This window comes from Aphis gossypii, chromosome 1 (genome assembly GCF_020184175.1).
Source record: "Aphis gossypii isolate Hap1 chromosome 1, ASM2018417v2, whole genome shotgun sequence".
NCBI lineage: Eukaryota > Metazoa > Arthropoda > Insecta > Hemiptera > Aphididae > Aphis > Aphis gossypii.
Window position 1 is genome coordinate 85,623,972 of NC_065530.1, and position 12,165 is coordinate 85,636,136.

The 12,165-nt window shown below is 24.3% G+C and overlaps 1 protein-coding gene and 1 long non-coding RNA gene across 3 annotated transcripts in view; both read right to left on the minus strand.

Annotated features, from left to right (window-relative positions):
- The window catches only part of LOC114132741 (max dimerization protein 1-like), a 162,481-nt gene that overhangs the window by 113,324 nt on the left and 36,992 nt on the right, over nt 1-12,165 (minus strand). The window lies entirely within an intron of this gene.
- The window catches only part of LOC126549352 (uncharacterized), a 43,504-nt gene that overhangs the window by 26,622 nt on the left and 4,717 nt on the right, over nt 1-12,165 (minus strand). The window contains exon 2 of the long non-coding RNA XR_007603490.1: nt 838-881. This is a non-coding gene — a long non-coding RNA (uncharacterized LOC126549352). The remainder of the gene's footprint in view (nt 1-837; nt 882-12,165) is intronic.

A 12,165-nucleotide genomic window follows, 5' to 3' on the forward strand; every position in this document is an offset into this window, starting at 1 on the left:
ACAGATTTTACTACATAAATATGTAATTTTTTCAAAATTCGAAAACAAGATTTTGTATAAAAATAAATACATATAATATAGTGTTAAAATGTTGACAAAGTATTAGAATTTTTTAAATAATGTATCTATTGTATTTGACTAATAAATTTCTTTCTGACATTTTTTGAAAAAGTCTTTAAAATCACATTCTAAACATGGTTTATTATTATATTCAATTATGATCAGACATTTGACAAGTAGTTTTACACTCAAGAAAAAACGACCAATCGCGGTAGAAAAGATAAGCACACTTAAAAAATACCAATTTTGTATTACTTTAGATAAGGGGGTAAATATCATATTCTTGTCTCTTTTCTCCTCCTTAAGGGATGCAGATGAGCGTGACCAAAAGTGCTTTTGTGGATTTAATATGTATAATATATATGAGTGTGTGTGTGTATGTGTGTGTGTGTGTGTGTGTGTGTGTGTGTGTGTGGTGTGTGTGTGTGTGTGTGTGTGTGTGTATAACATTTATATATTATATACACTAGCTTGCGTGTGGGCTTGTGCGTGCATGCGCATACGATCGTATATGTATATGTGCGTCGAGAGCTCAACAAACATACGACATGACCATGATGAAGGGTGATTATAATGGGAAACTGATCGATATATTATGCAACGAGTGGTAAAAGAAGGGTACGGTATAGCATAAGTACAATACACATATACATACTGTATACATTTTTGATAATTTTTCGTGAGTGGTAAAAATGATTTCTATGATTCTGATAATACAGTATTTGTGTTTAAAACGTGTAAAAATGTAAAATATAATTAAATTGTATTACAACTTACAGTTAATTTGATGATACGTCATAGATGTTTAAATTAAAATTTACCTGAAACAAAACAAAAACAAAAAATTAATATTTAAAAAAAACTAGTTAAATACTATAATTGTATAAGCTTGTTTAAATAAAATGTTAGTTATTTAAAAACAAATTTTAACCTAATTTTGAATCCAGTTAAGCTTTATCATTTTATAAGAAAATATCAAATTTTTAAGTGGATATGACTAAATAATTTGAACTTAGTGTAAATTACCTAAACATATTTCTTGGAGTTTATTTTAACCTGTATATTACTTTACAATCTACGTATTATTATTTATTAATAAGTTTAAATTTGGTACAATCAGTAATTTGTATTATTATTAATGCTGAATTTTATTTTGATACTGTTTAAAGTGTCTCCCATTATTTGTAATTGAGTTATTTTATTCTTACATGATTCTCTAACAACGACTTAATAGTTCAGTTTTAAAGTATTTGTAGTTAATCTAAAATGTTAAATAAACATCAACTAGGTATACAGATTAAATATTATAAGAATAGCACATAAAGTGAAAACTTAATTTCTTTAAAATTAAATTTGTGAAATAATTTTGAAAATAATATAATAATTTATTTTATTATACATTAATTAATAAGTACAAATTTTACACAAATAACTGAGCTTTCCAGATAGGTTTTACAACTCATTTTATTTGATTAAATTAAATTCTATCAAAAAATGTACTTAAAGTATTTTAACCTAAACAAGAAAATGATTGAAGTTATTAAATATATGATATTAATTCGACAAATAAAATAATTAATTATATTAAATAAAACTAATTTTATTAACAAACATTCAATTGAGGTTAATAAAAAAATATTGACATACCTAGGTATTTGTACATCAATTTATACATCGTTTTTTAAAAACAAATTAAATTTAAATTTAAAAAAAATATAGTTCATCTATATTTAACGTCATTATTATAATTATAATTATTCATTCATGCATGTTTAAACTCAATTTTAACGTCAGTTATAGTTTATGCACAAATTTCATATAATGTAATATAATCGTTAGTTATCGATATATAACATTTATATTTTTAAATTGACCACACACACATATGACCCGAAAAAACGTAAGAAGTTAAGTTTTTTTTAGTTGTTTATATTGAGGGATAAGCCATATGGGTTATTGAAACACAAATGAAAACCCTAAATTACCAAAAGTCATTACCACATAAGGTGTGCATCTAATGCATATAATGTTGCTTCTATTAAGTATCTATATATCTACCTTTATTTTATAGATAGATATCAAATGTCCAACCATTTAGGAAGACCTTTAAAGAAAATCTGCAAGTACGTACACTAATTCAAAACAAATTTAAAATTCTCAAGTTATAAAGAATGAAGTTTTTACTTTGATAAGATAATTAAGGTTCTTTTAAAATTAATGAATCCTCATTAATGTCCTAAAGTATAAAATAACTATGATGAATAAGATATTATATGTATAAAGATAGTGTAGAATTTATATACCTTACTATACATAAATAATATTATAACATATTAAACAACACCACATAGTCACGTAAATGTATATATTATACAATACATATATACATATATATTTACATTACCATATATTTTGTGTGATAAAAAAATATTATACGAGCAAATGAAAAGACAAATGTAGAGTCATTATTGAGAAGATACTGAGAGAAAATACGCTCCGATATTCACTATTGCAGATTGATATAAATGGTCTTATAAATAGAGAAAAACAGTGGTTTTACGCCATTTTTCTTTTGAAAAACAAGTACAGCGCAAGGTACAGAAAATAAATCCAACAAAAAACAGTCAATATTTTTTAAGCATTTTTATTTTTTATTGTCCCGCAATAATATTCATTGACGATTTTTTTTTTTTTTTTTTAATATTCCGACGTTGCGTATACTTTTTTCAACATAATATACACCAACTTTCTTCGCTAACAAGCCCTATTATACGCATCATTTCGTATTAAGAATACCTACTATATAAGTTTAAACTTTCACATATATTATATACTCCTTGTACATTTGAAAACTAAATACTAATAATAGCTATATGTGATACCACTGTAAAACAAAATTTCAGCTCGTCAATCTTATTAAATAATAGCTTTATGGTATACATAGGTTTTTTTTAATTTTAATTTTTTTTTTTTAGATATGTGAAAAAAATTAGGTTCTATTGTTTTACTACGATTGTATAGTTCTCCTACTCAGACAACAATAAACCTTAATATTTTTTTTTTGGATACCACGCCCCATTTTTCAGCAACATAACCTAGAACAATAAATACACACGTAGTATTGTTTTGATGACGATAACACTAATTACTGTATGTTTAATTGAAAAAAAAACAAAATTCGTGTAAAATATACCCATCACGTAAATATAAGTATTTTTTTTCTTTTTTATAAAATTATACTACCTAATAATGTCATGGATATTATATCAACGATTTTAACCAATATTGCATTAGATGTTGTACATAGTAAAACAGCAAAAACCAATTGTATATTACATAAAATAATCATAAAAAAATATATTTCGTTTTAAATAGGTATATGTTTTTGTAAGTAGTAAATTATATTTAGTCCACAATCCATGCACGTAGTTGTTACAAATTATTATTTATAATCAATTGACCATTTATGCTATAAGCTATCATTCTAATGAAAATATTTAACACGGAAATACTTTATTTAATAATACAATATGCATATATTTAATACTTGATTGAAGTGTCTTATAACTGAGTAGTCAAAAAACGCTTACATTTTAGAAACCAATATTTGAATTTATATTATGAATTCTAATACGTGCTTACACAGTTAAATATTGCGATGTTAACGAAATGGATTCAGTTTTATCGATAAGAAAAACATTATTGCTATGCCCCGACCTAAAAAAACATGGTCGAGGAAGGATAGTATCGAAATAAGGATAAAGCATTTATCGACCTCGTAGCTAGTTGCTTATCTGGTATTATATACCTTACACAAAAAAATAAAAAAAAAGAAGCGTGAACGTAAGAGAAAAAGAGTGAGAGAGAAAAAACCTTTGTCACAAACTCGGAAACTGTTCAAAGTGAGAGACACCGGCCGTTCAGAAATTTATCGCAAACCATTAGACCCAGGGAGATAAGAGAACGGTCACAACAAAGGCAGCAATGGTAGCGACTTTTTATTTTTTTCCATCCCTGTTGAATAGGCGAAACGTTCCTGTAAGCACAATGGACATTATTGCTATTTGTAACCAGCACATTTAACTCTAGGCCCGTTGAATGACGCAATTAAATATCCCTGGTGACCCGGTATCACTTAAATTCTAAAATGCACTTAACTAAAACTCTTAAAATTATAATATATTCAATTTTATTGCATATACAATGTAATATACTTAAAACAATACCAAGTACAAAAAAATATACAGCCATTATTTCAATTATTTGATGAACCAAGTTATTAAATATAAACTGTAAGCTCTGCTATTCCAGATGTATGTATAGATAGTGGAAATGGTTCATAAACCAAGCCTAATAGATATTAAACATATTTATTATTATGGTGTTCTTAAGTATAAATTTAAAAAAAAAATAGTAAATAAATACTTCCTCATTTTAATAAACTAATTATAGTATTGTTAAAAATTAAATATAAAATAAAGTGTCAGTATTAGTTAGTATAAATTAGGTTTTTCTTGTATTATCTTTAATACAAAACACATTTTTAAGGATTCAGTGTACATACAAATGTGTGAAATAATATACTATTACATATCTAATAACAGCATCAGCACGATATGAACACATTATATATATTGTGTTCCTATCTTGCTGATGAGATCTTTATCATATATATAAAACATAAGTGTGAAAAGCGATATTTTTTATTTATTAATAGATTAACTATTTTCAAAAAATAAAAACTTTTAATAAGTAACTGAAAATACAGCATGTTATTGTCATTTGTTTAAGCACAATGAATGAGCTCAGTGCAGAAAATACTTTTGTTATTAAATAAGTGTAAATATTCATAAGTAAATATATAATCACTATAGAACTTAATACTAAATTTAAAATTACCTTGTTAGAAGTAATACTTAATAATTAAGAATTACACATGTTAATTTCAAGAAAATTTACAATGTTGTACTATGTACGAACAAATTAATAACTGAGTTATAATGTAAACTATGTAAGTAGTTACAACTTACAAATATCTATTAACTATAAGGATAGATATCATATTATGTAATGTATATATATTATATATACATATATATCAAACGGTAATCATAATATAATATAAATATTTATCAACCAATAATCAAAGCAAAAAATTAATTTAAAAAAAAAACCTATAAATACGAATATGGAAATCAAACATTCCATTCATAAAATTAATTTTAATATTGATAACAGTTTAACACCTACCTAACCTAAACCTAGAATACATAATAAATTTAAATAATAATTATTAAATGAATTTAATTTAATGTGAACACTCATGCTTTAATAACATATAGTTAGTATAAATTAAATACAGACAAAATTAATATTTAACATTGATTAAAATATCATAAGTAAATACAACTTCAATTTTTCTAATCATACCTTCTTTTTTTAACTGCCAATAAGAATATACAATCGCCATCAAAAATGTACATAAAATATCAAAACGCTGAAAGATGATCTGTGGTATTTATTAAGCATGAGTTAAAAGTATTCATAAATAATTAGTACGTAAGTGTTATTATTGCGTAGAAGACATACATTTTGTAAAAACTATTTACTATTCCTGTTGCGTAATCAAAAAGCTTAATACAAATAAATTACGACATTTTGAACGATCCAAACCATTATCAAGCATATTTCAGTGAATATGATTAATTGAAACGTGTTCAAACGCCAACCAGCTATTATATTATTATACTGCTGCAGCGTTCGGAATAGTAATTGAGCACTTTATTATTAAGTCACAGAGAAAATAAACATCGGTATTCGTCACATGTTATCATTTCTATCAATCTCATACGTATTAAAATTTCAAAAAATAAGTACTTATACAACAGATTCCAAAAATCCATCGCCTTATTAAAATTGTTTAAGATGAATATTATATTAAAGTCTTTATTATAACAACTAATATAACATTTTTAATTATTTACAATAATAATACTAGACTATTTTTACAAGATTAGAGGATTAAACTAGGTGATAGGTACATATATCTTTTCATCAATTTTAATCTTTTATGTAGACAAGATAAAAAAATAATGATTGTATGAAACAATCTTTAAACCGATCAAGTTCAAAGGTTAAACAATTTGATCTTATTTTTTACAGAGCCAAGTCTTTGTCGATAGAATGTACAGAGGAGGGGGGTGGAGAATGAACAATAGAAAAACAGGTGTTGGCCAAGTCATTATTCATGTCTGTTTAGCTATGTATATAAGTGTAATATTTCCTAACCGATTCCCGTCCCACGCGCGAGTTTTAACGGAGCTATATACATGTATGTACCTATTGTACCTATATTGTATACTTATCAGACACATCATTATATACGAAGAGGAACATATATATATATGTAGCAATAAAGGTTTAATAATGAATATAAAAACTAGTTTGATTATCTCTCTTAAAAAAAGTAAACCAGTCAGGATTCAAATGACGATCAAAATTGTTTTTTTTTTTTTAAGATAAAGCACCTATGTATGAATTGTTAGTTAACTGTCCATCTATTATTCGGAAAAGTCATGAATCTTACTTGAATAAATATGTCATATAACAAATTTAAATTCCAATACATAGTGGATGCAGTTCTTTAGAAATTCGAACAATATAATTCAAAAAAATTAAACTAACTAAATCTATAATACTTCAAAGATAACGTAATATTATATTAATATTGTCATACTGATCTACTAACATGATTACGTAATATATATTAGGGAAGTTATTTTGTTTTTGTTTTGTAATAGAGAAAGAAAAAAATGCTAGTTATTTATCAACAAATCAACAAATATGAGTCACTGTATAAATAATGTGTAATAAATAGGCAAAGTTTATGATGGAAAATTACATCAACAATTAAATCATATTACCTACCCGACTTAGTTGACCTATTTTTAAAATAAATATTTTATTCTTCCAATATCATTATGTATAATTAATCGATTTAGAGAATAAACTAACAATAATTACAAACGGAAAAATCAAAAATAATTACGAAGAAAATATAACCAAAAATTCATATTTATGTATAATAAAATAAAATAGGATAATATAGTTAATATTATTATGAAAATTATGGTCATCATTTATCTCAATGTAAAGTATTAAAAAATATTGATCAATTTGAAAGAAAACGTATAAGATATTTTAAAAATGTAGGCTTTATTATATCATAATTCTTAAGTAATAAAATTTAATATTTATGAAACAACAAATAATAAAACAAAACAAAATATTAATATAAAAGAATAAACTATTAAATTCAAAACACAAAATAAAAATAATACTTTACTGAGTTATCGTTAAGACAAACGCGTAACGCGGTAGCTTCGAGATTTCCTGTTCGGAATAATATAATAATTTATGTGGTTGCACGGTACTCACATACGCACGCATACTATACGCTTATAAACATACATACATAATATGTGTGTTAAAAATACGATACTAGTTCTCTTTACGATAGTTAAACATTATTGCAACCCGTTCTATTGTTGACAAACATAATATGCATATTATTCATTGCATATACCTCCAATTTTACCATAATAGAATACTCGTATCTTTAAATTTATTTAAAATTTATAAAAAAACAATCAAAGATTTGTATAAGATAATAAAAAAATAATTGTATATGTAATCATAAAATTTAAATACATTTATAATAACATATGTGTAAAAATATTATTATTTGCATTGACATATTTAAAAACTTTAATAATTGTTTTCAAAATCAAATTTAACCAATCATATAATATACAGTAGGTATTATAATTCGACGTAATCATAGGTACATAATGGTAAATATTTTTGAAGTTTCAGGTTTACAATTTTACTTTATTTTACCGTTTAAAGTTAAAAACAATTCTTATTTTAATCTTAATATATTGGCTGCCAAAATAGCGCTATATAGTAAAATATTTCGAACAAAAATCAAATATAAAATTTAAAAAGTAATAAGTACCAATTTACAGCCATACACTGTTATAAAATAATCACATTAATATAATATAACGTTGATATTCAAACATTATAAATTATTAAGTTTTGTTCGAAACGTGTATATGTTATATTATATAATATGTTTAATATACAGTTATAATATCTAGACATGTAAACCGGTTGATGATTCAAGATTTATGAAAATAATGTTATGTAGAAAAACTACTGATCAGTCAAATGGGCCCACGCGCAGTACAAAAAAATAATAAAAATTTAAAAATAAATATTACCCAACAAAATAAATTATTTAGGTTTTATAAATTTACTAAAAAGTAATAATTTATAAACGGAATAATCTTATCAGTATTTTCTGACATACCTCCTATTCAATTTACTGGTATATTTGTTTGTTTTTTTTTTTTTTTTTTAAATAAAATTTAAGTTTTAGCATTGAGAGATACACGTTCATATTAAAATGACGTGCCTATAGCTCGCAACTAATTCTTTGACCTACTCAAAAGTAGTTTTATACATTCATAATATTATCTATTTGCAAATTTGCACTATAACAATTATAAAATTCTGACGAGTATTACAAGCGTTTTAATGTATAAATATTTAAAGCAATAATTTGTTTGGTTAACATTTAACTGTAAATCGTTTCCATAAATATACATATAAAATACACTTGTGTATTATCTGTCAATATGTATTCATATTGTTTTTATACTTTAAGAACATGTGGTGTATACCAAAGATAGGACTACTGTACTATATTTGTGAGTAGAGTTGTCTTTTAAAAATACAAAATGAATAAGAATTTTTTTATACATACTAACTAAACTCTTATTTTTAAATTTCGAAAATATATATAAGCAATTTTTTACACAAGAAATGTGTAAATAATAATGTTTAGAAAAAAAAATTATTTATCTTGAAAAACGCGAAGGCGATTTATGACATGAATCAGGCGAGGTTTAGGCTTATGTACGCTGAACCGGTTTGAAACGAGGCCAAAACAACGGTGTGCATGTGTGATGTTTGCACATTACAGTTTCATCTTTTACTATTCTACATGCAACATTGATTTTTTTCCATGGCAATTATAAAAGATACAAATATTTAATATATGTTAGTAAAAGCTCTGCAATAAAATAGAAAAAAACTTTTGAAGAAGGTCGACTACTCGCCAGTAGAAATAACTGATGCAGCTCAAGGGAAACTCAACAAGTTTTCAGTGTCATAGATACTTATATTTTAATAAATTTAATAAATAAATAATAATAATCATAGGAATATTAATAATAATTAATATTTTTAAGAAAATATTCATACACACCTAGGTAATTGATTTTTTTTTAGTAATAATGTTAAGCAAACTATATTTACTATAACTCAAAAGTTGTATAAACAATACTTTAAAAAAAAAAAATATATATATATATATATACATTATACATATGTGTAAATATATGTACATAGATATAATTTATTTATTTTTAATGAAATTGATATATTAACTTTAAATTATAACTAAATTAAATGTACAATGTATTATTATTCAAAATAATTAAATTTAATTATAAAAAATTTAATAATACTTAAAAATTATCAATTCATCATAATAATTGAGTTTAAAAGAAATACATTTTTAGAATAATTGTAATATTAATATATTTCAATCATAATTTAAAATTTCTATGTACAATATAGGTATAACTATAAATAAGAAGCAACGTATAAAATACTAATATTGTTATTATTATAATTATATATAGATTTCAATAGGTATAACCTTCGAACTTGGATAAGTTTTTTTTACTTGCAAATAGCAAGTGTAATGTGTATAGTGTATTTGCTAAACATGGTAGCATGTAAGAGGATGAATTATTGCAGACGGTGAAGAGGGGAGCTCCATAAAACGCGCTTAACCCTCGTAAATTCGGTCACAATCCCGGCTTAGTGTCAAGAGATCTGCTCAAAAACCATGGGAGTCCAATGTATCATGATATACGGTCACATAACTTAATATTCAGTCATGTTTATCTAGGTAACTCATGCGCATGCAAATTTCCCATGCCTAATAAAATATTAATTTTAATTGTTAGACACCTTTATTTGCATTGATAAAAAATGTTATATTCTTTAAATACTTCATTCTTAATAACAATTAATTACTATTAAATATGAGTTTAGTAACAAATAATATAAATGTAATACCATTAGGAATATGTTTTATTTTTTTTAACCTATAAAACAAATTAAAATAGTCATTTATAACGTAAAAAGCTATATTTATATTCTATTAGTATAAAAAATTTAATTTATAATCGTACAAAATTATACTGTATAATTTATAATTTAAAACAATTAAGATGTTTTACTGTTATTACTAAATTCTAAGAATATAATTATTATTTTAAAAATCAATTATAAATAATATTTTGTTAAAATACTCGTATAACTTAATTGTTGATAATTATCAAAAAATAATGATAAATACAAATAAAAAAGCATAACTTTTATAAGTCTTATAATATAAGTATCGCGCTAATATTATGAAAATATAAACAATTCTCTATTTTGAAATTATAACACACTTTTAATCATAAAATTAAAGAGAGATAAAACAGACGTAGTTAACTAAAATATAATTAATAGTATTAACTATTAATTGTACTGTGGTAATTGCAAATATTTAGGCATTACTGTACCAGGACTTATGATCATTGGTACAATCTATATATGGTAGATTCGTATAGATAAAACAAATGCCTTTATTGCAAAACAAGATTTCATATAACATATCGAGATTACTATCGAAAAAACAAAATATAAGTATACAAGCCGGATTAGGCTTTTACCGAATGTATATGGATGAAAGTCGAAAAAAATAACTATTATTGTCGTTTTAGCACACGCAGGTGTTGACTATATAGATACATATGTATATTATATATATATAGGTACTTTCTTCAGTGCATATTATGACGTGTACACCACCCTTACCGGTCTCACAAAAAGTGTTCACTGTAGGTAATGTACATTCTCAACAATAAGCCCGGATACGACTTTCAGTGTAGTATTTTTTTTTTCAGTCGTTAAAACACACCCGACGTGTGTGCTTCCGATATGGTCCCGATAAGACACGTACATACCCTTCCAACTCTTCCAACCACAGAGTGGAAAATGTCCAAAGACCAAAGTATAATAATAATATATAATACGTACAGTATTATTTTCGAACGTACGTTATTATAAACCCGAGTGATGATGATGATGATAATAATAATAATAATATACCTACGTGAAAGAGGTGATTTATGTGATCGGCACAATGTGTCGTCGAAAAAAATTCAACAAAAACACATTATAAATCAATATTATATATATTATCATACACGGGCATGCACCATATTATATTGTACTATGTTGAACCACCTATAACAGAACGTGTTAATTCAGCTACCGTAGAAGTCTAAAGCCGTTTTTTATCGTTGTAAAATATTTAACAATAAAATAAATTAAGATTACTGGTAGTAATCCATATTAGTATATCATTAAGTGAAATAATTAATTCAAAAACCAACAATACCTATAAGAATTATTTATAATTTCAACAAAAAAGAATTAATGATAGAATCTTACAATAACTCAATGTAGATAAATTCAACATTCAAACAATACTAAAGTCTTATAAATTAAATCTGTTACCTACCTAATACAAAAGAATAAATGTTTTACTCGAATATTTAACAAAAATTCAGTAGGTAATGATACAACATAATAATAGATTAAAGATATATAAGCGTCTGGAAAAAAGATATTATTCTTTTACCAATTTATAATTGTATTGTTATACTGAGTTATATAAACAATAACTCAATACTTAATGAATCAATAATGAGATAATAATGGTTCCTTAAACATGATTTAATATCATATTAAGATTAATTCATGACATTTTAGTGAATCATTAAAAAATAGGTTTATTTTTTTTATGCAACTCGATATTGAATTAATATATTATATATTTATTTATAATTAACAGTAATTTTTTCCACAGTTTTGAGTCTTGACCGAAAATAAATATTTGTTTCGACACATTTA